The following is a 27,899-nucleotide window of genomic DNA, read 5'->3' as shown; positions in this document are numbered from 1 at the left end:
CAGCATGGGTTTGGCATAATGAAGTGGCCCATAAGCTGCAGGAGTTCAGAAGTCACTTCTTCAGTAGGTCGGACCCTGCCATGTGGTGGCAACCTCTCCCTTCCCCTGTGAGTAGCAGCATTTGAATCACTCAAGTCTAATCCAGGATCACAGGCACCTGAGAACTCCAAATCACATGTTCTCCTTGCCTCCCTTCTGCTCTGTGACCAGAAGACATTGCATTATGCCTCTGGAGAAATGGGTTATGCCCGACACCATATTGTGAAGCAATTGTAAGTCAAATGCCCCTGGCACCTCTTCCCCGCTTGCCCCAAGGGACCAAGAGGCAAACGGCCAGCACTTCTTCCCCAGACCCAGCTCAGAGAGCTCTGAGAAGGTCCAGGGAGGAGAATGGGAAACCTTTTTTCTTCTCCTGCTCCTCTGTGCAGCCAAAAAGAAATTCAGCTTTATGCAGAGACCCTCTTGCCCACAAAGGCATGAGGAAGCTGCAGCTTAGCTGGAGAGCCAAACCCAGCTGGTGCAACCAGCTAGGACTGGCAAGGAGCCCTCCTCTGCTCACACGCCTGGGTTTCACCCCCACATCACTTGATCACTGAAGCACCAGTACCTTGGCTGACACGGCTGACCACAGGCTAGACCTCCCGGCACTCATGTGCACTGGAATGGGGGCACGGCAGCAATACTCAAAATACCTGCAGACATACCTGTTCAGCTGCAGGAAAAATGCAAGCCATGGCAGCAAGGAGACCAGCAAGAGCTGCTGTACCCTGCCCTTACTGCACTGCCATGTGTGCACAGGTACCCGCCGACAGACGCGGCAACTTCCAGTATGGGTATGCAGAGATGACTCCTCTCTTGTTGCTGACACATCAGTGTCATCTTGTTTCTCCATTGCTGTTCACTCCTAGGAACCCACCAACTTACTATATATATCCTTAGCAATGCTTGACTCTGATATCTATATTTGATTTAGGAAAACAATATTTACTATGAAGCAGACACTTTGTATTTAAAGCCAAAGATATTTGCTTTGAAGTCTAGCTCACAAAATATAATCACTTTTCAACACAAAAACAAAAAAAGTTTTTGAACTTTTCATCCAGCTGTCACAATAAGGTTTTGTTTTGTAGGTTAGTTTAGATACATTATTCAACAAGAGCAATAATTACAAGAGTAGATGAGGTATACAACTAATCCACTTAATTATGATTGCTTCATATACCATTCTGCATATATATAGGCAAATACTTGATCTACTATACACTTTAATAAAGGTCATGTATTTTCATTTTTTTCTAATAATGTTAATTTGGCTTTGCAGATGCTTCTCTTAACACAGCAACATTGTTTCCTCTTCAATATTAATTTCCTCTGAGATACCTCTTTTTAAAACTGTTGCAGTGGTACTTATTGGAGTCTTTGCAGAAAACCCAGAAGCAGCCTGTGTAACACGACGAGGCTGTAGTCAGCAGCCCTGTCCTTGTCTGCAGGAGGAAGCAGCTTTATGGCTTCCGACTCAGAGTTCCCGCGAAATTATAAAGTGACTCCTGGCATTTAATATTCCTGCCAATTACCCATGTGGTTGATTCTACCACATTCAGACACTTTTATAAACCAAAAGTGAGGATACTTGCCTACATTAAAGCTGGAATTTGATTGCATCAAATATGATTGCCCTGTTCCCAATTGTGTTTGATACGGCCGTCTCCAAGGTCTGAGCCCACCCGTCTTGAACACAAGCAGCAGTTAGAGCAAGCACATCTGAGATGACAACTCCGTTGTATTTTGGCAATGTCACCCGCCCTGCAGTGCACTGCGTTCAGGGCACTGCTGCAAGTGCGTAACAGATGGGGCGGGGGGGGCTTTTGGATGAATGCCACTTGAGGTGAGTAGCATGGGAAGATGAAGTGGAAAGAAGATGGGGTGATGGTGGCTACAGATACTGACATATACCCGTACCCCTCATTTTGAGCACTGGCTGTGATTCTTGGAAGTGGGCATAAAACTGCACTTGGATTGCTAATAAATGGCATCCAAAATGCAATCGTCATCTCAGCATTTTGCTGTGCAGATAGGGTTGTGCCTTCTGAGCAAAGCAGCATGCTGCCCTCAACAGAAAGCCCTGTTTATCACTTGGAGATGCAATAAAAATAACAAATGTCCAGAGTAAACCTAATTCACTGTGCTACTTAGTGTTTGAAATACATAAATATGTCAAGCAAAAGACCTCTAATAGACCCTTTTATCCTGGTAATAGTGTACATATAATTTTCCTCTCATTAGTACAAAAACTACCTAGGGAACTATCGGCCCATCCTTCATCCATTTAATCTGCATTAGTTTACTTTTACCTTGTGTTTAATCTGCTTTCCCTCAAGGTATTTTGAATAAATCAATAGGAATACATGATTGTTTAATGATTTTTAGAAGAGCTCCCTTCGACCACAGCTGCATGATTTAGAATGACTAATTCCACTTTTTACAATTGATCCCGCCGCGCACGGCCCATCCATTCCTGCCACGTCTGGCCAAAGGGACCAGGAGCTCCACAGTGAGGGGGGTCTTAAAGGGGCCGAGGAGAGTTCCCAACAGCTTAGGAGGAAAAACAAGTAAGGCAACAAAATATTCAAAATAAATGCTCTTAATTCTTGGCAACAGGCTCCAGCCCCCTAATGTTGCTCAGTGCTATAGCCTGATCACGTCTCTTGTATACCTGGGCTTTGGGTGCACCACCGTGCTTTGCTCTTGAAAGTGCCCAAGGGCAACAGAGGATTTTGCGAGAGGTAGCAAAGAGAAGGCCCAGTTTGGGTGCAGCAGGAGGGACTTCTGACACTGGGATTTTGGCCTCGACTATCAACGCATGTGCTTGCTGAAGCTCAGTGTACAACCAGAGCTTGCTTGCTTAACAACAGAGGCAAAGCCCTCCTGGTTTGATGTGCAAAGGTGCAGTCACTTCTAGCTTCCATTTCTTTTTAATCTCAAAGTCATTTTGACAGAGTGAATACACCAGTGCAGAAGAAATATCACTGAAAAGGGGTGTTATACCTGTTTATCCCATTCACCATGAAGGAGGCTCGGTGTAGCGTGTGTAAAGCTAGGGCTGGGATCAAGAGAGTTCATAGCTATACATATTTCTGCCATTGAGCTGTTACCTGACAGGGGATGTATCCTCCTCAGCTCTGTTTCTCATCTCACCAGTTGCCTGATCTTATTTAAAAAGGGCATAAATTTCCTCAAAAAACTCCAAACCTATATTACTACATTTTAACAGAGCTCTGAGCACAGCAGAGCCCTGGTGTCTGTTAGAGCCTCTGGACACTCGATAGAAACAGCAATAGGTACAGCATAAGCTTATTTTATCGTGATCATGGAGAGAACAAACCAGTTAGCAAGTGCCCAGCCTAGTGCCCTGTGCCCTAACCACACCTTTCTCCCAAGAGTGGGCCTGATATCTCTTTACAGAAGCTTTTCAGTGTGCAGCCCTTTTCCAGCCCTGGCACCCTCGTCCAGTACCGGGACCAAACCCACTTCCCTCTCTTCGGGGATACTTAGCATGTAGTCCTTTCTGTAAGTACAGAAACTATGGGTAGGAAGCTATCTGAAGTATAAAGGTACCCACACCATGGCTGAAGACGCAGCCAGCACCCCTTACATACCCATGTCACCTACAAAAGGATGTAAACTCCTGCTGAAGGTGCTATCTATGGAAACCAAGATTAATAAAGACTGGTCTAAACCCCAAGCCTTGTGTGGTCCTCCTGGAGGTGGTGCTGTCTTCTGCCAGCCCGCTTTCTGTTGGGTCGTGCTCCACTGCCAGAAAAGTCTTAATTTTGAGGGGTGTTTTGAGCTGTCAGCATAGGGCACAGAGGTCTGGGAACTGCAAGAGAATTATCAGCAGTATCACTAACAAGCCTGACCTTTTAGACAGCTGAATACACAGGACATAGAAGTCCATGAAACCTCTTCTCCCCCTGACCCTTCTCTCTTTTAAAACATTGGTGGGTTCTGGATTAGATCATACATAACATTCAACAGTCCTGTTAAGACTAAATTCACCTTATTTCAATGGTGAAGCTGCATGATATATGAGCGCATTGGCCAACAGACCAGCATTGTATCAACACTCAAAGCTGACGCTGCTACAGCACTAAAGGAAAAAATATTGGTAGTTAGCTCCAATAAGTTAGAAATCTTCTTTGATCAGGACACTGGAAGTGATTGAGACAAGCTGTGTAGGAGTCCTTACTGCCAAGGACTGCCAAGGCACAGAAGACATTACAGTTTATGGTGAATAATCTATTGCTCTAGGGTTTATAAGTTGACTACAGTCCAACAAAGACTGTCAAGAAGGCTGGCAGCTGAGAACTAGGCTAGCATTTATTATTTATTCTATTATCAGCTTACTTAATCAGTTCCCAAAGCTCTTCGAAAGATAAGGACTTTTGCGGAGATAGAGAGCTCTCATGTAAAGATCAGAACGGCATAATGTTGTGGAAACTGGAAATCCCCGGGGGTTCAGAAGAGGAACCTACACTCTGCACTGTTCCACACATCACAGGAGCATCCTTGGGGTACATAAAGAGGCAGAGAGCAGAAGCCACAGTCAGTCACTGTCACTGCTCACCCTCCTCAGCTTGTCTGCAAGAGGAAAAGGCAGCTTGAGGTTTTGGGAAGAGAAAGTAGATGTTTGTGCCCACATGACAATTTTCATAAGATGCCAAGAGGGTTCTTGATAGCAGGGTGTGTGTGTGTTTGATAACTGTTGCCAAATGGTTAGAGCAGCATATCGAGGAATCTGGCAACTGAAAAACACCTCCAAGCAGTCCACTTGCAAGCATTCCGGGACTACCCCTGGCATAATGCAGCACATTTAATGACTGCATAGGGGAAAACTCTGTGGGACTGGAGCAGATGTTACTCAAGCCACCTATGGACTCCCCGCCTCAGGCTCCCTGACCTGGCAGGCGCAGTCATCCCCTCCAGCGGAGGGTGATCCCCCACCACCTGCCACAAGCTCTGAACTCCACTGGAGAGACAACACTACAGGAGCAACAAGAAAACTTGTCATTTCTGCTCCAGTTACCCTGCCTAAGGTCAAAGCCTCTGCCATAAGCAACAACATATCCAGTTCTTCTACCTGCCACCCAAAGCTTCAGACTGAGGTTCCTCATTTACCCCAATAAATACTGGTGATGCCCTAACTGAAAGCCAACTTGAACAGCTCCCGACCCAGAGCCACAATTAGCTGACTGGAAACTGGGTTACTGTACTGGCAGGATAATCCCCTCCATCCCCATCCCCTAGGGCTTAACCACTGAACTCGGAGCACCTGGCCCTGGTAACACACACAGACCCCACAGCAGACTGAGTGAGGGTCTTTGCAGATGAAAAGTAGAGGGGAAAACCCATTTGGCACTGAAGGATTTTCATCTTTACACAGAGAAATGAGGTCCAGAGACTATTGCCCAGTGTCACACAGGAATGTGAGAGATGTGAAAACTTAATACAGATATTCTGAGTTGCAGTTCTGTGCATTAAATATAGTCCCACTCTTCCTCATGCATATACTGCCTCTATGTTAAAATGAACAATTACTGAACAGGACATAAGTATCTTACACCTCCAGACATACATTTAAATTCACAAGCCTATGCATTTTCTCCTCTTATATTTAAAAGGAAAGTGTATGGAGGAAATTATTTTTCTTAGGGGTAAAGTAACATCTTACATATTTTGTTTACTGGCACACATTACTTTTTGGCTGTTTCAGAATATTACATCAACCACCTCAGAGTGTCTTTTTCTTTTTTTAGCTTTCATGTAAGTAAAACATTTATATTTTACTGGTTGATCAAATGATAAAAGTCTGTTTATATCAGTAGAGCCAGAATGGTCAACCTGCAGCTGGAAGGGGAGAAGAGAATGTCTTTGAGAACGCAAGACTTGCGAGCTGAAACGGAAAGAATGATTTTCTGTTTCTTTCCCTCCCTTCTTTTATCCTCTGTCTGTCCTCTAATGACTTGCTGAATTTTTCCCAACCTCATTTGGTTAATGTTACTTCTGATCTTTTTATTCACCCTTGAACTAAACATAAACATCTTTCTCCTGTAGCACACCCTTGTAATACGACCCCGGCATCAGCAGGCGTTCCAGGCAGCCCCTGTAGCTATAGGCTCCTACTGGTTTTAAAGGGCCTCAAATCTCCATCAAGTGAAAATGTCAGCAACTTAGACTCTAAAAGTTCATCTGATTAAATTTGCAATAAAATAGGCACCATGTAAATGACTTCCCTGCTTCCCTAGTATTTTCCACCACTAGTATTTCTTCTCGTATTTTCCACTACTGCACCATCAGACCATTTCTACATTTGTTGTTTCTATGTCGAGATATGAGTATTTTAGAAGTTGCCTAATTATCACCGCATTTTTTTAATTGGCATAAAATGCATGCCAGTGTTTGACTCCAAGGTCCAGCTCCCTTACTAAATGCAGAAGCATCTAACTAGAGCAAGGCGCACTTCTGAAAAAGCAGGCTCTTCCAAATAGCCCAACACATGCACCAAACTCGCTTGGCTACCATCAGCTGTAAACTCCGAGCACAGAAACCAGCCTCACAGACCCAGAGCTGGAAGCTGCCTACCGGCCCTTGAAAAATCCTGCCCTGACTGGTGTGCCCAAAAGGAAGCTGGTGAGTTCTTCCCCCAATCTAGGCATTTAATCAAACCTAGCAAGTTAATCTATCAAGCTTTTAGTGAAATATGATTATATCCCAGAGTTAACAATATGTCAGAGGGGCTTTCAGTTTGTCTCCAGGATTGCAAATCCTTAGACTATATATGTTTTTGCTTACACTGTCAGCTCTTTGGAGCAGCGTTTGTTCTGGCTACGTGTGTGGGCTGCAGCGAGCACGGCACTGGTGCCACCAGGACTCAAGCGAATATTAATAACTACACGGAGTACGCCTGCATTCCCTCACTAGGAGCTAAATATGTTTGTGCTTGAATTGAAGTGACTGATGCAGCATTTGAGTCTTGCACCTAATGTCATCTCATAGCAAGCTTTAAGGAGCAAATAAACCACCACTTCTCTGCTCACTTACTCTATCATTGGTCACTTTCTCTACTCAAGCCCCAAATATTGCCAGTTTTAGAAGCTCAAATATCAGCTCTATTGCTTTGGAATTGCTAAAGGGTGCCAGAAAACAGAGGAACAGAAGCTGGCACATATTATTTGCATTTGTGGGCTGTGAAGCTAACTAGCCTGCAAGCCTTGAATCAGGGAGATTTGATCTTTCTTAGCTGAAGTTAAAGAGATCACGCAACATTGGGTTCAGAGGCATCAGTGTAATAAGCCCTGGGTCACATCAGCACACTACGGTTCTTCTCCTTCATCTTCCTCCCTGTGGATTTCCAACAGAGAAAACTTAGTATAGATCTGTCTGTATGGGCACTCCCTCAGTCACCATGAAGCAAAGATGATGCTTTTCCGTGGCTCACAAGTCTTGCATAAGTAATTTCCAGACATGCAAAGAGGAAAAAAGCATTAATAAACAATTGTTTCATAGTTGTTTTCAACTCAAAGGACAGGGGTTCCCACCCACCCCATGCACCACAGGAAACATTAGGTAAACTTGTTCTTAGCAGCAAACCAGAAGCAGCTCTTCTGACCCTACAGCAGTACAGATGTAGTAGTTAACCTTGCTTTGGGCCAACAAACCAAATATCATGAGATCCCCCCACCTGTTGCAAAGAACGGCGAGGAAACCAGCCTGTTACTCTGCATTGCACCCTAAGGCAACACTCCACATAAGGCTGACGTGTCATTGGCACACAAAATAAGGTGCTATGCTCCTGGGTGCTATCTTGCCTGTCCTGGGAACCATTAATCCTATTAATTGCATATAAAAAGTCTGGTAGCAATTCTACAAATGAGTAAACACCAAGATAAAAGTGTAATTGTACTAGTATAGCAAATTGGATTCAGGTCCTCATTGAACAATCCTGTTTCATTTCAGCAATTTTATTATCACTGTTACTGGAACAAATTACTTTATTAAACAGAAGGGGCTTTTGTAAAAGAATTTCTTCTTGTGGGCAATATCATGAAGCTCTGTAACACAAAACCAGCAATTACACTTGTCAGGGGATTTCTTTAAGCAATTCAGCTAATGGCTTGTGACAGGTAAGACTTGAAATGTTCATTCAAGCTGTCCCTCTGCTATATAGATACATTTTGTCAGCACAAAAAAAGCACTTCTAGTGAAATGAATGCTTTGGGCAGTGGTTTGGTTGAAATCTTGCAGAAGGCAAGAAGGCTTGGGGTAGACTGACACGCAGGACAAGGAGGCTGAGCAGGACTTCTGGTTTAAATTAGGAATAAAGTCTGATGACAGTTATATAGTAACCAAGACACACAAATATCTGGAGAAATCAAGACTAACGCCATTGCTGGGGGAAGTAGAATAGAAAAGATTGCTTTGCTGCAGTGTCAATCTAAGCAGTAAGCCAAGGCAGACTCCAGCTCTTGATGCTTTCACATCAAGATGGGAGGGCAACCTGGATTTAGAAGATGTTTCCATCAAAGACAAGTTATCAGGCTCATTGCAGACGTAGCTGGATGACCTTTAATGGCCAGCGTTTTCTTTTTTTTTTTTTAAGCAGTTCTGTAGGCTATACCATTTATTATGCATAAGCAGAGTGGTTGGAAAACTGCTGTCCTGATGAAGCATAATTTGACAAAGGGCTGCAGGATCTATGGAAGACAAGTGTCCTATAAACAAAAACACCAAAAAGCTATTTTAATCAGTATTAAAGGCTTAAAAGGAGTGTCAAAGACAGAGCCAAGTGCCCAATCAACACTGAAACCTGTAGGTACTGTGGTCTACCTTCATGAAAGCTATTAGGAAGCTGATACCTCTGAGAAATTAGGGCCAGGGTGCCCCAATTGTATGATGGCTTTGACAGTGTCAGCCAATAATGCTGCTGGTTTTTTGTGCTGAGACATTAGGCATAATTTCCCTCTATTCTGCAATTAACCTACTCTCCTCCTCTCAGGTTCCCCTCCATGCTTCTGGAAAAGGGTCAACCATGATTTGACTCTATCACTATGCAGAATGGGTAAAGAACAGAAAACCAGAGATCACAAGCGTAAATATGCCACCAGAAGTAAGAAAACCATACCCAGTCTTGGCCATCTCTTCTACCTCAGGGTTAATGCAAGAACACAAGGAGGTCCCAGATGGCCAGCAGACAAGGCGGTGTGACTATTTCAGACACTTCACTTTTGTTGTGCTTCACTCGAGTTTCTCTCTTGTGTATGTCATGAAGTCAAAGTCCAGGAGAGTTAATATAAATCCTTACATTCTCATTCCCCATGTACACAGCTATTTGGAATCAATAGCTGGGGCTCCTGAGGACTGATGCGGAGCTCAGCTTGGAGATCCATGCACAGCTCCATTCAGCCCGGGTGTCCCCCATCTATTACTAAGCCCTCTAATTCCAAAGGCAAACTTTTTTGTTTTTAAGGTCACCTCACCCCCCACCTCACTCTCACACACACACAGTTCTTCAAAAAGGGAGGCCTGCACTGGCCCTGTTTACTTAGACCACAAACATATTCAAGCCAGCGATGTCAGATTAAAGGAAGAAAGGGGAGAGAAATCAAAGCCTCTAAACTGCACATAAAAGGCAATTGCTGGCAACCAATCTGTTCTACTTCCAACTCTTTGCACTTTATGAATAAAGGTCAAGCTGGTATTGGCACCCAAATGTTAATGTTCTTATAAGGGTTTAAGCTGCTTTAACAGCTGAATAAGTGAGAGTGATCCACAAGGCCACACCTAATCACGCCCTTACAGCAGGGAAGACCTCTGCTTCCCAGAGCTGGCTGTCCATGGGGGCACAGAGAGACCTACAAGAGCAAATTACTTACCGATTGCCTAAAGATGACTTGAGGTTAACTAGCTCCTTCCCTGTTGTTCTTCTATCTGCTCTGCCGGCTGGTTGCTTCTTTTACCTTCACCTATTTTGTGCTTGTTTGGCTTGTCAAGGCTTCTTTCTGGCTCTGTTAACTGTGGCTTTCAGGACATGAACTGGTATACAGAAAAAGCACCCTCAGATACTTCCCACCTCTGACTTGCAAGGAATTAATCTGTCTTTCTTGTTTTTCTAAAAATGACACACCTCTTTTTAACCACCTTTTTTTCCATTTAAGGTTAACAAGGCACAACTGTCCATTCCCCTTTTCGACAGCAAAAAGTTATGGGGTAACTGGCAGCTAGATCTGATTCCCAGTTTTCTTTCAAAGTTGATGCTGCTACCCTCTCTCTGTTTAAAAGGTAACACAGCTCTCACTTTTGCAGGCTTGCCCTAACTGTACTGGAAATACCCAGCTCCCAAAAGCAGCTATTAAATGATCTCACCTAACTCTCCAGGCGGCAGCAGAGACCTAGCAACTTCATATCCACACTTCCAAATGGGCAGAATGTTGAAAAAACTTTGATTCAAAATACCAGCTCACTATACCAGACAGAGGCCTCACCCGACAAAGAAAAAGAGGTTTTACTGAAGAAAGAAAAAAGTCAATATTTGGGATATGTTTTCATAAAGTCAGGACGAGTGCACTGCTAAATTAATTCATGTCTGGCATTTACAAACAGTAACTTGATCTTTCAGTTGGTGCCCTTGCCAAGTTGAGCAGTTTTTAAAAATTAAATTTTTGTAAAGGTGAATTTAGTGCTAATGAAATTGAAAGACCAGTAGCAATAGCTCGTGCAAGGCACTGGCCTGCCAGGCTCTGCAGGAGCTTCCCTTTTGCTGCTGACAGGGCATCTAGATCCTGAACTGTGTAAAATTGGTTGCTCAAGTCCCACGCCTAACCCCTCTAGGACAGTCGGATTTTTTGACTTTTTGAACGCACAGCGATAAAAACCCAGCCTTTTAACAAGCTACTTAAGGCAAGCTGCCCAGCACTGAGCAAAGTTACACATTACAGTATTTGGAGTCACAATAGAGAACGAGCCATACTTTAACCTGGCACTTGGGTGTTTGAGAGCTAGAGCTCTTGCCATCCGGTATTGCATTTCTGCAGTACTATCTGAAAAGGGATGGAGGTGAGCCCATCAGCAAGGGTTCAGTCAACACCCGAAACTGCTGCAGTCAAACAGGGATGCTTTCCTGAGGTTAAGCAAGTACCTGAAACCACAAGGGAAGCCACCCCATTCACAGTGCTGCTCTACTCCTCCCCCTGCGGCCCTGCGCCAGACTAACCCTACCCAGGAACTGCCTGATCTCAGCAGGCAGCACCTCCAAGCCAAACTCTACTGCTCCCAAACAGCTCTCTCCTGGTGAGCTGAGTGTCTCCCTCTAGCAAACACCCTCATGGCACATGAATTATTTTCTGTCAAGAGAGGATTAGGGAATATTATTTGAGACCAGTTAACTGGCCAGACTCCCAATGAAAGCTCAGCTTTGCGGCTTAGGTCCTCCCTACTTCAAGAGGGCTGCTGTTAGCATGCTTAGAGTCACCCTACGCACCACTGCACATCTTTGCGGGATTTGATTTGTTTCTAAGGCATTAGCTTTCCATAAAAGCTTACATTCCTGTTGTTTTTTATTTGCACATTTATAGCAAAGAAATCCTCAGTCAGGAGTTCCCTCCTCTTACCTCTTCCTCACACACACTCAGCCAAGTCTCAGCGCCACTTGATATCTGTTGAACTTGTTTTCCACATCATTAACTACAATTACCTATCCAGCAAGGGGATTAAAAAACAAGCTCCAACTTCTGGCTCAGGCAGAGACACAAAGAGACATGCTATTTGCATATTCCAGCTGCCTTTTCGTTACCGACTTTGCAGACCTAAAGAGCACAATTTAAGAAGTATGAGGAGGAAAGTGCAGTAGCGAAAACCGGGCGTATCGTTTGGATTCACACCCCCTCGAGAGAGACGGGGATCACTCGGCTGCATTCAACGGGCCACGGATCAGGCCCCCATCACCCCCCGTGTTTAAGGACCAGTTTTGCTTCTCCCTTCCCCTCCCCAGCGCCTCCCAAGCTGTGCTTCGGGGGACCTTCCTGGTGGTCCGCAGAGTCCCCCACCCTGCGCCGCGGGGGCTCCGAGCGAGGCCCCCGCACAGGGCAGCGCTTGCAGGGTTGCGGCCGGCACGGCTCCCAAACGAGCTTCAGCGCCAGCATTTCCATTTTAAAGCCCCAAGTTGGTTAAACACACACACCCCCAAGCCCCCTCCTCCCCCTCCGCCTCCCCACCCCGGCGTTAAGAAATGCAAATGTGGCCAATCCTATTTTATGTTAAAAAGCGAAAAACATTTCAATGTATTCTTGTCTTGTATGACTGGCTAAGAGCCTCTAAATCCCCACCATTTACCAAATTAAACTAATTGAAAGAGCTTCCAAAAGCCACATCTGTAGGCTGACGTCTGTCCCTGCCTTTCGCTTTAGGCTGGGGGAAACTGTTCTCCATCCCATTGATCCCTGAATAGTCACGCCTGTCAGGAAGCCACATCAACCATTATCATTCTAATTTTACTGCCTTTCTTGGTCCCTAATCTAATTTGCAATGATGCTTAAGCATTTCGCAAGGCCATAGCACTTTCTTCAGAATTTCAACAAGAGCATTAAACCCCCAATTTACATTAATGAAGTGCACATTTAATTAGGGGAGAGGGTAAATGGAGGGCTCTTCAAGAGCAGTTTGCGTGATATGATAGGCACTTGAAAAACGAAGATGTACCTGACAAAAGACTCTGGGTGCAGCCTTCGTGCCTCGTTTCATTTCTCAGCTTCCTGCCCCGCCCCGGCCAGTCTCCCTTCCTGCCCCAAAACCACCGGCACCGAGCCCGAGAGAACAGGGTCGGGCAACGAGAGGGGGCAGCACCCCTCTGGTCCAGGGGGTCGACCGGTGTGCATCTCCCACAGATGGGAAGCTCTGGTCTTGGAGGCCAGCTGCGTTTCAGGCCCCATCCTGCACAAACCTGCATGGAATCCGTATCCAGCCAACCCTGTACTTTCACACATTCAAAGCCATACACTTGCACCCTCGAAATGGTGGAAAACAGCCCTCTCTAGCCAAGGTTTTGCCTCCTCAAGGGCATCCAAACACATGCACAGACCCAGACCTCAGCTTCTGGGGGCAGAGACTGCCTCTCACTGAAGGTTTTCCTGTCGTTTAACACAACCAGACTCCAACTGGAGCTCAGGCTCCGTGTGCTACCACAGCACTGCTCATCCAGACACCACTCCGAAAAGGAAACGGAGGGTGGGTTCCAGTGCTCAAAAATTCAGTACATATATATCTGCAATTTTCTGCTGCTATGCGCCTGTCCTGCTATTTCTTTGAGTGGCAGAGAACTCAGATCTCCTTCTGAGCCTTCTCCTCTGAAACCAAGATAGGAATGAAGGAATGAAGTAATGAAATACCAGCTGGAGTCGGCTGTGAGGGGCAGCCCTCCCCTCAGCAGCTCATCAGGCACTCCTTCAAACCAGCCCTCCTTTGAGGGAGCTGGCAACTTCCCATGCCTCACCTCAAACTTGTGTGCTCAATCCAGTGGGATGGGCATTTCACTGAGGTCCAAGCCCCTGCTCTGGGAACATCTCCTTCACTTCTCCTGCTGCTGCAGGCAAGCCGGCTTGTGCTGAAGCATCTCTCACAGTGAGACACTAACAGGACGCACAGGCTCCAACTTACATCTCCATCATCACATTGAGCAGAGAAAATAACTCTGGAGGAAGGCTTAGCAAGTCACATGGCATTTTTCTTTACATTTCTAATAGTGGACACAGCAAGGATGTGATCCTCCTAAATCTCACAACACTAGCAACGAGCGCTTTCAGTACGGTGCCATGACAGCTAGCCGCATCTCTCCTAGTGCTTCTGGTGTCCTCACCACCTGTGCTTTCAGTGTCATGCAGGCACAGGACTAGCAATGCAGAAACAGCCACCAAGAAAATGGGTTTTGGGAGCAGCCTCTGTGCTGGGCTGCAGGTCAGCAAGAATTAAATACTTAAATACCTCCTTAACAGAATGTGTGAAGCAATTTAATATAGAATAGTTTTATAGAGAAGACTTCTGTGAAAGTTTTCTTCACATCGAGGGCTGTTCTTTGAAAGCCTTATCAAGACTGCAAAATGTGACAGAGGAGAAGGGCAGCAAAGATGACATGTATACAACATGCAAGATCTGTTATAGGAGATAACACAGAATGTGCCATAAAATAATCCCTGAGCCTCTGACAGAAATATTGTCAAAGAACCAGCAGGAGGGAAAATGTAACAAAAGAGCACACACAGACAGATATATTACTGTACGAGTGGAGGAATCTGAGAAGTAAAATAAAGGAAGTGATTTAGAAATAAGTAAGTAGCTGACAGAGTGAGAGCAGAGTGATTTCTAGCAGCAACGCAGCAGGAGACGAGCCTGAAGAAGGCGAGGATGAGGGCGAGGGTGAAGAGGTTAAGCAGCAGAGAATGAAGACATGAGAGAAACACGAGAGCAATGCCTCACAATTACACAAAGACTGTTATGTCAGCTGAGATACTTTGGGGAGCTACATTTTAGCAGCAATAGCAACACGACAAATATATTAACATTACAGACTACTGCCGAAAACTTTCCCACCAAATTATACACCCTCTCCCCGATGCTTTTCTCTTCAACATAGAGTCATTTCCCTTCCAACTGCAGTATTGTAATGTTTCACTTTGGATTGAAGACAGAAGCAATGCAGCAGCTGCTGTGAAGCACAGGACGGTCCCAGCCCCAAGGCTCTCTGGGGGGAGCAGGGCCAGGGGGAGCGGGTGTCTCTGCAGCCCCAGAGACCCTACAGGGGACCCTGATCAACCCCTGCACCAGGCCCTGTCTGCTGGGGTACGGGATGAGCGACACCCATCTTGGGCCTCTTCCACTCCCCTTCTCCCCAATCTCTTGATCAGCAACAACTCTGGCTGCCACTCAGAAACACTGGAAATGAGGCTGTGCCGCCGAAGGTAGACAAGCCCGCCCAAAAGTGCAAAGCAAACCCAACTGTGTTCAAAATGATGCAGGAGCAACACAGCATGCACTTAAGCAAACCACACTTGCACATCAGCCACACCAGAGCAAAGCAGTGCCAACATAGTCTTCAGGTAACTCCACTACCTGATCTCACCACCCTGCTCACTCACCACCCCCACTTACAGTTTGTTGTCTTGCTGGGGAAGAAAAGGAAGCCTGGACACATCTCTTGCTGGGGAGACCCATCCTGCCCAGGGGACTCTACAGCCTGGCAGAAGCAGAAGTCCTCTTGCAGGCAGGTCAGGTCCCCTCACCTTACCACCAAACCCTTCCTGCTCTGGGAGCACTGGTAAAATAACCTCCAGGACTAGCCCCAGCCAAGCACCCTTGCTCAGGGTGTGCCAGGTGCCTGTGATGAGCCGGTGAGGCAGCCACAATGCCCAGCTGTGAGCAGGGGAGAGGGGAGCTGGCAGCTGGCCCCCAGCACAAGGCACAGCTGTGGCTTGTGCCCTCATCCCATCGGCACAGCAGCATTGGTGGGGTACTGCTAACCACGAAGCGGGGCATGCCAGCCCAGATGGGGGTCTGTCTGCCCTTCTCTGATGAGTGCCCATGCCGTTTTTGCTGTCCCAAATTTCACTTGCAGGCCAAAGTAGCACTTTTGTGGAAGAGACTGCATAGGGAAGGGCGGGAGGAATTTCTAGGAGAACTGGCAAAACCCAACGCTGCTGTGAGCCTGCTTCAAGGCGGTGTTGCAGCACAGCAGCATCTTGCTTACACTGGCTGGGGATATCTGAGTTTCCAGACTTGGGTGACATAGGTCTACCACTACAGACAAGACCCTATGTTTAAACGCTCCCCCAGCAGATCAGGATTTGGTTTGTGTGCTTCTGGTGTTGCTTTTGTAAATCAGAATGGAGGAATCGGTTCTTGTTTCCAGGAGTTTATTATAAGCACAGTTCCAAAGTGAGGGTCATTCGAACCCTCCCCTGGTTTGTTGACATTGGCGTTGTTTCTGCTGCGTTACTAATACAAGAGGGTTCACACCAGATAATAAGATAAAGCAAAAGTACTTGGCTAAATTCTGATTCTCCTGCTCGCCGAGCTGTTACACAAACTAGAGGACATGTGACATGGACACAGCGGATGTGGAGAATCTAAATGAAACTGAGACCTGGTGCTGCAGTTACCTTCTTTCTTAGGGTGGTTCTGCTTCACTATCCCCAGCCATTGTCCCTCCATGGGTACTGGAAGGGAACATCTGGGTTTGGACTGCCTTGCTCAACAGCACTGCAAATGAACCCTCCTCAGTCACCCCACAAAAATGCTCCTGTCTGACCTCTGGAGCAGCCAGAGCTGCGGGCAGCAGCAGCAGACGTACTCACCTCAGCTCCTCATTTCTCACAGCGGGGGTGAAAAGCAGGTCTAAACATCACTGCCATTAAGTGTCACTGTCACTGCTATTCTGTGACCCGGAGGCAGACTGCTGTTTGCACGGCATGGGTGAATGCTTAGAGACTGCCAGCATCCGCCAGCACAGATCTGTGTGGCATCAATTGCCCCTGCTGGCACCGTACTGGCAAACTGAGCAGCCCTGGAAGAGCCACGAGGAGCGGCTAGTACCCAGCCCTGCCAAGGTCTTTGTTGCCTGCGTTCTTACTGCTTGCCGTTGGAAATTTGCCTCGTTGGGTACCCTGTAGGGGATTTTTGGCCCAGGAGTTGGCAGAGTTTTTGCTTTACAAAGGACCATGCTATTGGGCCACACTGCCATCCATCTGTGCATACAATGTGCTGCCTGTGGGTGAGGATGGAGATTTCTCGTTGCTGGAAAGCAAAGACACTAGAGTGGCTTCTTTTTTTCCCCTCGCTTTGATTTCATGGCACAGGGATTGTTTTTTTCCAAAACTGTGAGCAAAAGGTACAACAATGTAAAAAACATGGAACCTTTTTTCACTCTTTTTTCCCCAGTTTAAAGGAATTTTTTCAGTTCACAGCAGAGGAATTTGGCCCAATTTCCTTGTAAATAAAATGCTGGATTGAAAGCATGTTTGTGTCTCCACTCACAAGTAGTACATGAGCAGCAGGATCACAGGGTTGATGTAGTATGGAATCCCATTTCTAAACAGAAGAGTAGCATCCAGCAGAGTTGTGGAAGCCTAGATAAAAACAAACCATTAAGGTGGAATCAAGCAAGTTAACACAGAGCAAGAATACAAAAGGTATAATGAAAATAATGAATTGCTTATAAAAAGTCAGAATCTGGGAAACTGTTCACTATTTAAACATCATTATGCCTTTTTAGTCACTTGTTCATGTAATATGTTAACAAACTGAAACTGTTCTTTTTTGATGGCCATGTGAACATCATAGACGGCAGCTGTGCTAATTCACCCATGCCAGCAGCCTGTCTGCTGAGATGATAGCAAGCTTCCTTCAAAACTCCTACAGCTGTGCTGGTTTTGCATAGGAACTTCAACAGAAGTCCGCCAAAAGGGAGAAGGAACTACCAGAGTTTTGTAGCCTTAAAAAAAGTTAACAGAAATCTCCATCAAATAGCTTCAAACACCTAATAATTCATGGTGTTATTTTCCACAGTGCATTTACGAAGCATCTGGATGTTATACTAACATAAGAGTGCCCTTCCAGCATACCAGGAAGCTTTCTGAAGACATAAGACCCTCTTATAGTCCTAATTCCTTTGTCTTAAAGACACTATGTCCAGTTTATATCAGTTTAACCTTTTTTTTTAACCAAAATACGCTTCTATACCAGAGGACCACGATCAAGACATTTCAGATGCCTTAGTTTCCTTTTGGCAAACTTCCTTATGGCAAACTGGAAGGACAAAGTATGTAAGTTATCCAAAATCATCAATTAGAGACATTTACTTGAAAATACTTTGCTTTTAAAAATGCTCATTCCCCATTGTCTGTAGGACTGCAGGAGCTGCTGACCTCCGGTAGTGCCGTTATAAACCTTGCAGACCTGAAACCCCTTTTGTAAATTTAGCTTGTGACCTGAGGTTAACAAAATACTTGAAACAGGATTTCAGTAATCTGACAGTCCTGTGTCAGTGGCCTCCAGAACAGGGTGGATTTCCGCAGATTACCGGAAGGCTACTCAGGCTATGCATGGTGCCAAAATCAAAGTGATTAATAAAATTGAATGTTTGTAGACTTCATAACATCAGGCATAATTCAAGCATTTCCCAATCAGGGGATAGATGGAAAGTGCACTGATAGCATTTTACTGACACTCAAACCAGCTCTGTAAAGAACTCTAGCCTGGAGACTGGAACCAAACTAGTGGCAAAGGTCAGAGCTTGGCATATGCTAAGTAACCCGCCTTTTCAGCATCTTAATACTGTATACGCGGGAATGATGGTCAATGTCTAAATTCTTGGGCTCTCAGTTGCCCCTGGAGGATCCCCTTTTTTTCCCCCTGAATTTATGCAAGACTTATTGTCTTCTGAGTTGCACCTGAATAGGTTCTTTCAAACCGATGGATGAAGACCTCACTTGGAGAGCAGATCAGCTCTCTGCACTGTACTGCCACGAGCAGCCTAAGCAGGGACTATTACTCTGGCTGGGTCTGCCATGCCACGCATTCTGCGCTTGTTCTGCGGTCACTCGTGGCACCTCCACCTCAGACAGAAGATCTGGATCACAAAGAGGAGCTTGCATTTTTAGCGTACCTCCTCCGTGGTTCCGTGGTGGGTCATGTTCTCTTTTGTACATATTTCACTGATTAAGAATAATAGTTTTGTCATATGGCCCTTTCCACTTCTACAAAAGATACCAGGTTAGTTACCTTTCAGTGCTATCCAGCATTCAAAAATGTAAACAATAAAAGGGAAGGCAAAGTGGTTTCGGTCTGGAAGCTTTCCAGGGGCTGTAATGAGCTTTGAAGCAGACGCTTAGCGTATTGGCTGTCCTGAATATTGCTCTAATGCAACAGCACAAGAGAAAGCAAGTGCTAGTGAGAGTGGGACCACCCCATCTGCTGGAAATCTCAGCCTGTTTTATGTCGAAAGGTGCGGACACTCATCAGGTTTCCCACCACTCTTTTGCCATTTATTTGCCCAGTGTTACGGAGGAGTTGACTCTAATGTGAATCTTTGCCATGTAACATGGTGTAAGTGAATATAGTGCCATGTAACCGTAAATGGGACTCCACGTGATGCCTGTCACTGGGTTGCCTGTGGAAATGAGACGTGTATAATCACCAGAGAGGTATTCTACGCATTCAGTCATAAATAATTAAGACTAACCTGCCTTCTTCAGCCACTGAAAGAAGATAATGTCATTTGGCTCAGGTTTGGGGAGTTTTCATTTCCCTTTGGTGCAGCTTCAAAAAGCCTTATAAATACATTGCACTGAAACAATCACCTGAGGATAACTCCAGCAAACAAACCGATTCTTACACCCGAGTCTCCCAGGCAAGAGACTGTAATTAGGATAACAATCCGTGTGACAAAAAATTATATAGTTAACGAATAGTAATTGCTCACTGGAAAGGATGTGGATCAGGAGACAAAGGGAGGGGATGAATGAATTGAATCCTTTAACCGTTCAGAGAGGGCGGTGGGAGAATAAGAGCAGAAACAGAAACACATTTAGGATTCAGTTCTCAAGGGAGGCTGTAACGGGTTTGTTAGCAGAAATGCACTCCTACTCAGCATGCTGCTGAAACCATACAAAACCTGGTGCACCTGCATTTTTCAGTGCACAATTGTCTCTTGCCATCACAGCCTCCTGATATGTTATTCCTAATTCTAGCATGTCAGAAAAACATTTCTGTGCACACACTGGCATTTCTGAGCATGCATCTGTTGCACACTCTGGAAATGCTGAAATTCCTGTAATGTAACATAGATATTTGTGAATATTTTTCCACAGCACAACCTTTTCAGATGAACACATTCCACCACGCTGCAGCCAGCTACGAAATTCTAACAATTCCAGGATATTACCATACCAATTTAAAATTGAATATTTGTATAGGTAGCTATTTTCCTTTCCCTTCCTTTCCATTCTTATCTGCATATGCTCAGCTCTCAACAAATTTGCTTTTTTTTTTTTACTTTTTCCAATCTTCTGTTCCCAGACTATTCTAGATTACGGTTTGTATAGCTTTACATGCACTCAAGGCTGTAAAACATTCACCACACCTTCAGGTGCCTGTAAACCTTACTGTGAAAGGCAATACTGAATATTTTATTGAAGGCAGCATATTCAATTTTTGCCTTTTGGTAAACTACAGAACTTTATTCCTGTACAAGTGCTTGCCCTCACTAACAAATAAAAGACAGATGTCACGTGGACCTGTGGCCTTATCAAAAGTCCACTAGTGTCACTCTGAAGAGCTAAGGGGAGCGGATGAAATGGTTGATGTTTACGTGGATTCCTGAGAGGAAGAAAAGAAGCCTGATTTGCCTGCTTCTACTGTTTGTTTCCCTTGCTCCTTTTTATTTTTCATGTTTCTCTCTGCTTCATATTTCAGGTCTTGTTTTGGTTGGGTGCTATATGTGCAGGAAAGCCAGGCTAATAACAGGACTGCATATTTGTCAATCACAAACTCCTTCACTGAAAAAAGCAACTGAAATATTAGAAGCAAATTAATGATAACATTCACAATTAGATGTCAAAGCTGGGGCCATAATTATTATTTCGTTTACTGGAAACCTAAAAAGTAGGAAAGGACAGAGTGATTTGACCTACACTTAATGCAGAGGATCAAGTGGTAGAAATTTGAGTGCAGTGCTCAATTAATTGGCAATTTTAGCTATGCTGCAGCCCCACCCTGACCCAAGGTTCCTATTTAAAATTTAGATACTGCTTAAAATATATCCCAGGGGTATGAGTTTTGATGTAGTCAGGTCCTTTCAGGAGTTAAGAATACACTACCACCATGGGAATTTTTCCGTACTGTGGCAGTGGCTGAAATTCAGCCTTGAGGTGCACTCATCAGATACCTTTCCTCTTACTCTTTTCCTGCTTCCTCCTGCTTCCTCCACACATGGCCATGCACTTGGTCTGTCAGGAGTTCCTCTTTGACATTTCCACCTCTACTTCCCCCAAATCCGTGGTACGTACAAATGTTCCTAGTTCAAATATTCTCAGGTCTGCGTCTCGTGGTATTTTTGGTCTCTGCTAACACAACTTCTTCTCTAGTGTTGAGTTCTTCACAGTGAAGCTGAGCTTCATTCTGTGTTGTACAAATTGCAACTACTTAAAGCATGAGGATGAAAAATACTTCTGTGTGTATTTTGAGGCTAAACTGCTGATTGCTGCACAGTCCTCAAATACCATGGTGGCAGCTGAGAATGCCCAGAACAGAGGATACAGTCTAAAAACATGTGAAATATTTACTCTTGAAGAAAGATCCCAGGTATTAATCAATTTGGGAAACAGTTTACCTTTTTCTCTTTCCGATTTCATTACTTCTTTCCTTTACACTTCTTTAACACTGGGTTGTTGTTTCTCTACAATACTGTAATGCAAAAAAAAAAAAAAAAAAAAAAAAGAGGTGAGTCTAAGCTGAGTTTTCAGGCTTCTTTACTCTTCACCTGTTTGGAAGACTTGTCTTGGTATGGGATGAGCTGCCTCCTGGAGCATCAGCTTCTTAGCATTTACTAAGCATTTTAGACCAGACACTCCGTATGTAGGGAGCTCCAGGTAGTTTTACCATGTCTGGCCAAGGCAGGTGAAGTCTTAGCAGAGCAAAGACCCAAATCAGACTCTTGCTGCAGCTTTTGTCACAGGAGGACAGTAATTAGCATTCAAACCAAACCAAACCTATTTTAACACTTACAAGGTATTACTTTTAGCCAGACACCTCATTAACAACTAGGGAAATAATTCTTTTATTCTTTTCTCAAAATCTACATCCCTCCTCCTTTCCTCTGCTTAGCATATGCTGAACCTGGTTCATTTGTTCCCTTTTGTCCTCACAACCTTAGGCCAGAAAGGAAAAATATATTCTATAGTCTGATCAAGGAGGGTGTTCCAGTGAAAATCAAGCTTGTGCGCTTTGTTCTGAAATAAAGAATTAGGAGAGGTTTTTTAAATACTCACTTACGAGGAGCGTAGCCTGACAGCCAAGGGAGAAATAGTTTAAAGGGTGTTGTCATTCAATGGTCTAGAAATAATTTGCAATGCAGAAATCATTTGCTATGAGGTTATTTTAAGATTGCTGATTGTTCACTGTTGAATTAGCAAATTTATCCACATTTCCTATACAGAAAAATGAGCCTGAGAGAGTTGTGGAGCCTCTGTTACAAGAACCCACCCAAACCAACTGGAAACTCTCTCCAAACCAAACCCTTTCTCTCCCTGTTCAGTGAAACACTACTTATTTCTAGGCTTCTACTTTTTTTTTTTTTTTAATACCTAGGCTTTCAGTGGAGATCATAGACTTGGATTTCAACCCTTGGATGCATCTGGGGAAGAGAAGAGAAAAAAAAAGGAGAACACAGAGGGCCCTGGCAGTTTGGGTGGTATTAAAAAAAAAGTATTCAGGCAGAGTGTAGTGAGAATAGTGTTTTGAAAATACAGCCCTGAAGGAAGAGTCTCCAGAGAAACAATGGGAAAGGAATAAATAAAAAGAAAGTTATAAATTCATCTATTTGCTCTTCCCTGACCCTTGCTTTTACTCCTCTTCACAGCAACTACCCTGGGAAAGGCACAATGCTTTCCCCTGTCACAATATTGAGAAAAATTGAAATGGGGAAGAAAGACCACCAGATGCTTTATTGTCTTAGGCGTTTCCACATAATTAGCTGGGAATAAAGGTCCTCTGCATGGTTTCATTGCATTGAATGAACTTGGATATTGCTACACAGTAGTGTGTTTTATGATTCATGCTCTGTTATCCAGCGGCTTTTTGAAAACTGCCAGCTACTTTATCACTGACGGCCAAGCCTAGGCCTACAACTTAAAATGCAGCAATGCAAAGTTAACTGTGCATGACAGATGTCCATGAAATTGTTTAACACACGCACGCATGCACACACCACACACACTCTCTCTCTCTCACAAAGCGGTCTCTTGCCCTCCTACTCTCTCCTGCGTTTCTCACTGCACGGTCAGTGTCAGTTTTAAATAAAAATAAAACCTGGCTACTGCAGAAGAAATTGTGAGTGCTCGGTGAGGACCACAGGTTGCTGCAGGAATCATGCGCTCTGCCAGCAAACTTTCCAGAGAGGTTGTGAGAATCACGAAGCCAGCTCCTCTGAGTGCATTGACAGGGGGTCAGGTGCTCTTCTCCTCTCCCTCTCCTTCTCCTCTCCCTCTCCTTTCCCACACACTCCCTCCTTGCAGGTCTCCTGCAGACGGGAAGCTTGGGGGCCCCAAGATGTTGAAGTTTTCATTGGGTTTTCGAAACCACCAAGGTTTTACCTCGGGAGCTCCACTTCCAGAGGAGAGACTCACGGGTCATAATCTTCCTGCCATTGCACCTTGTCCCTAACTGCCTATCGACTTCCATGGCAGAGGATTAGGATCACAGAGTCTACAAAACCTTAACACGAGGTGTTCCTCCTCTGAGGAGAATGGGGAGTGCCCTCAGTGGAATTACTGCCTGTATAAAGTGGGCCAGGAGAAACAGACTCTCAGAGAAGTTTTGGGCACGCAGAGAGGAGTTCACACCGGCTCCGTGCAGGGACCTGCCCGGTGCCTGGCGTCCCCTCCTGGGAGGCGTGGGTCCATCCCTGCTCCCCAACCCGCTTGTCAAGCACCGTGGCATAAAGCGAGAGGGGGGTGAGCATATCCCGCTCCTTTCTCTGCCTTCCATGAACAGCTCTATTGATTGCCATTGGGTTATTAGCATGGGAAGGTGGTACCCAGTGTGAATACAAGTGACAGCAGCGAGCCAAAAGAAAGGAAACGGGGAATTGGCTCCCCTCAGAAGGAGAGGCGAGAAGTCCCCTGACCCTGCTTGGACTTACTTTGTATTCTGGAAGGGATGAGCCCTTTCCCCAAGGTTTACTGGCTGCTCTGACAGGCAGGAAATAAACCATGAGAAACCTTCCCAGTACTCAGCAAATGGAGGCTGAGGGGACACAGGAGAGCATCAGATGAGTCTGTCACATCACAAAAAACACCCACAACAAATGAACGTGCAAAATAAAAATCAAAACCAAGAACAAAACAGAGAGGTTTCCGCTCTCCATTTTCTTATGTCTAAACGAACATGTAATTCACTCCTGTTTAAATTCAAGGTATTTTGCCAGGAAAGCAATAATTCTGCTATAGGGAATATTGGGCCAAATTCTCTGCCATCAGGCAAGCATACTTTTGTTTTCACAGAGGTGGCTCAACTTCTGCTCAGTGATTTGTGCTGCCTTATGGACATTGAAAGCAGCATAAAGCTCAGTCTCCAGTAAGCTACACCCAAGTCCAGACCGAAGAGGATGGTCATGATTCATAGCAGGCCTTGGTGTAACTTCTAGAAGGGTTTTCTAGAATAGGAACCAAGAGGCTGGAGTGACAGGTGTCACTGATGCAATTTGCCCATGAGATTTCTTTTTAACGGGTGTTTTTTCCCCTCTGACACCCACTAGCAACTCAGACTTATTTTCAATTGTCCAAGTAACCAGTTCCATCTTTCATGCTCAGGGCTAAGTAAAGCTTATCTGATATAAGGCAGTCAAGATCCTCCAGCAACGTCAAGAAAATGATGTACTTTTGATCTTTACTAGGGGAAACAAATGCCACAGCTCCCCGTCAAAGTTTTCACTCCTTCAACACAGCATAAAGCAGCTCAGCGGGATGCCAATTAAGCGCTGCGGGACGCCGTGTGTGTGTCTGTATGTCTGCATGCCTGCATGCCTGCCTGCCTGCCTGCGTGTGTGTGCGTGCGTGCGTGTGGCCGGTGGGTGGCCTGCTCAACATTTTGGTGGATGTTTCATTCCCACCCCTTTTACTACGACCCTGGTCAGGCCACTTTTATGCCAGTGACAGCTTCATGAAGCACAAAACATGGAGCAATACATGGCATGAAATTGGCAACAAAGCCAAGCAAAAGAAGGAACAATTCTCTGGCAGGATGTGATCACAATATGGCTGATTGGATCTGGAAGCAGATGCCAGCAGCGGGTATTGTCCCAGTGACTGAAAAGACATGACCCCCGAGGTACAGAAGACAACGAGGCCCTCCTTATGAACCACAGGGGGAGGGGAGAAGAGGTGAAACCAATGAATAAATCAGGCGATGGAAACAGGGGAGAAAAGAAAATGCTAAAGAGGACTTTTATGGGGGACAGGGGCAGCTCAATATGCAAGAGCGCTGCCTCCCCAGCTAGCTGAACACTTGCTCAGACAATGGCTTTTTAACAGATGGGAGCCCCGCTGAAAGGGGCCAAGTTTTGTGCAGTTGAGAATCCCTGTTTGTTTAGTCTGCTGCTCAGGCAGGTGTCTGCAGAAAGGCAATCCAGCAGGTTAAGTGTCTCAGGGGCAGTTTAAGACAGGCAAGCCAGCGTATCAACGAGGACTGGTTTTATTGGCAGGGGACTGATCTTGTTAGACTTGTTTGTGAAGCACTCGGGAAGGAGAGGAAAAAAAGAGACCTTTTTTCTCCTTTCCTTCTAAGGACAGATTTTCTCGGTCTGGGCAATCAGGCCCCAGGAATAAACCCTGCCAGTAAGGCTGCTTCATGTCACAGGTACCAACAGAGCACGAAACGTTGCAGCTTGCAATGTCACAAGTCTGTGCTCCTACACACATTCGTTCTTTTCCTCCTTTCCTACTATACATTTGAAAACCCAGCTGTTTACCTACCATTTTCTGAATGGGCTTCTTCATCTATTTTGGCATTTACTAGAGATCATTGAAATTCGACTCACATGGCTCCTGACCTCAGCGATGTGCAATTCTCCTCTGCAGTAACAGAGATGCTGCCATTCTCCTCGGTTAACGATGACATCCAGCTAAAAGGACTGGTGGGGTTGATTTTTCCTCAGTCACATAAGCAGACAGACACCAAACACCACGTACAGGATGGGGAGACCCCAGCATGTAAGCATGGGGGTGTGTGTGGGACCAGCCCAGAGGAGGTGAAAGCCTCACTCACTCACAAGATACTTGTTTCCAGACTGGGTAAGAAAGTGAACGTTGCGAGAAGTCCAGTGCCAGAGGATGCTGCTCTGAGGACGCTTCCAGCAGGGTTACAGCCCCGAGCAAGCCAGCAAGTAGCAGCGGGCGCAGCTTCTCCTCGCACTGTGAGAAATGGCACTAATTGCAAAATCCTGACCTGTGCCTGGTGTGGGCAGGCAGCACAGCAAGCCGGCTGCTTGCACAGCCAATGCGCCCTTCTCCCTGCCCATAAGCAGCCTCCGATAACGCCAGCCCCCCAGTCTTTCACAGAAGAAATCGCCTTTGTTTGTCGAACCACGAAGTGTTTGGTGATATACTAACCAGCGTCCAAGACGAGAAAATTTTCTTGCATTACCATACCCAAAATGGCAAACTTATAACAACACGGATCGTGGAAGGAACACAAAGCATGGGGAGAAGGGAAGGAAAATATACATGTAGCATCATGCCTGAGTGGCAACGGGAGCGTCACCTCCCCTCACGCTGGATCACAACAATCATGATAGCCCTGAATCTCAAACAACTCAAGGAAAGGATGAAGAGACACCCACGTGGGTTGGACATAGTCTCACTCAGGCTTAAAGTAGTGCAGCTATGTTCTGGACAGACCCAACTCCTGGCCCATGCTGCGCTGTACCCAGTGCGGTTGCAGTGCCATGTGTACTGGTGGGGTCGCAGTGCCATGCAGGGCAGGCATGCAGCCATCAAACGAAACATCCACCTTTAATTCCCACCTGTGCTATTGACTTGCTAGGTGACTTCAGACAAGGGACATCACTTTTCTGTGCTCCTATTCCTCTCTTGCCCTCCATATCCTTTCTCTAACTAAAATGCAAGGGCAGTCAGTCTCGGTAAAAGTATGGATTCTATACACCCAACAAGACTTCCATCTTGATCCAGGTATTCTAGCTATTCTTCCTCTCAGGAGTGTGAGACAGTGGCATTTCCTATGATGTTTTACCTCCTTATTTGCTCTGAAACTTCTCTGTACATTGGGAACAAAAACATGGCTCTAATTCTACCTAAGCAGCCCTCCAGAGGATAAACAGGGATCATTACTTTTAGGGGTTGGAGGTAGCACCATGGTTGTATGACTAAACCAGTGCCTTTCTGCCCTAGGCCCCTTTTGCAATCTCTCCTTCACCTCCAGGTCTGTTTTGAAAAGAGTGAGCTGAAACCTTGTTTCCTATATACACTGGGTTGCTGCATGGCTACTGAGCCCACTCACAAGAGATCTGCAAAGAAATGTGAAAGCAGTACTCACTATATTGAAAGCTTCGTCTCCCCCTTTCTACTTTTCTTTAAAAAAAGCCAGACCTTCCTCTGGCTGGATCGGGTTAAACAGCATAAAATATTAACCTCCACCCACAGTTGCACGTGTAATTGCATCTTTGATATCTATTTTCTGGCATCAAAAACTTGGGTCTTGAACTAGCAACCTAGACGCAAAGGTCTTTCTAGTTATTTTCCAGCTTGCAAAGCCTCTTATTTGAATATTTTTGATACAAAGTTAAACATTTTTCTTCAAAGCGCCTAAGGACAATGCTAATGCTCTTTCTGAATTTGCCTCTTCCCATTTAGTTATCTTGGTACTATTCATTTTTAGAGGCTTAAAGTGGAGTTTATGCGGCATTAGTATTCATAGGCACATGCTAATTTACTCTTATGTTCGGATACGTAAGTGGGTTTTTTCAGATGAAACAGAGGGGATTAGATCTAGATCACTTGCTCTGAAGAAAAGTTGTAGCATGCCTCAACTTTCTATTCTTTTCAATACAGCATCAATTACTAAAACTA

Source organism: Calonectris borealis, chromosome 4, assembly GCF_964195595.1.
Source record: "Calonectris borealis chromosome 4, bCalBor7.hap1.2, whole genome shotgun sequence".
NCBI lineage: Eukaryota > Metazoa > Chordata > Aves > Procellariiformes > Procellariidae > Calonectris > Calonectris borealis.
The sequence above is the reverse complement of the archived record's forward strand: the minus strand, read 5'-3'. Positions refer to the sequence as shown.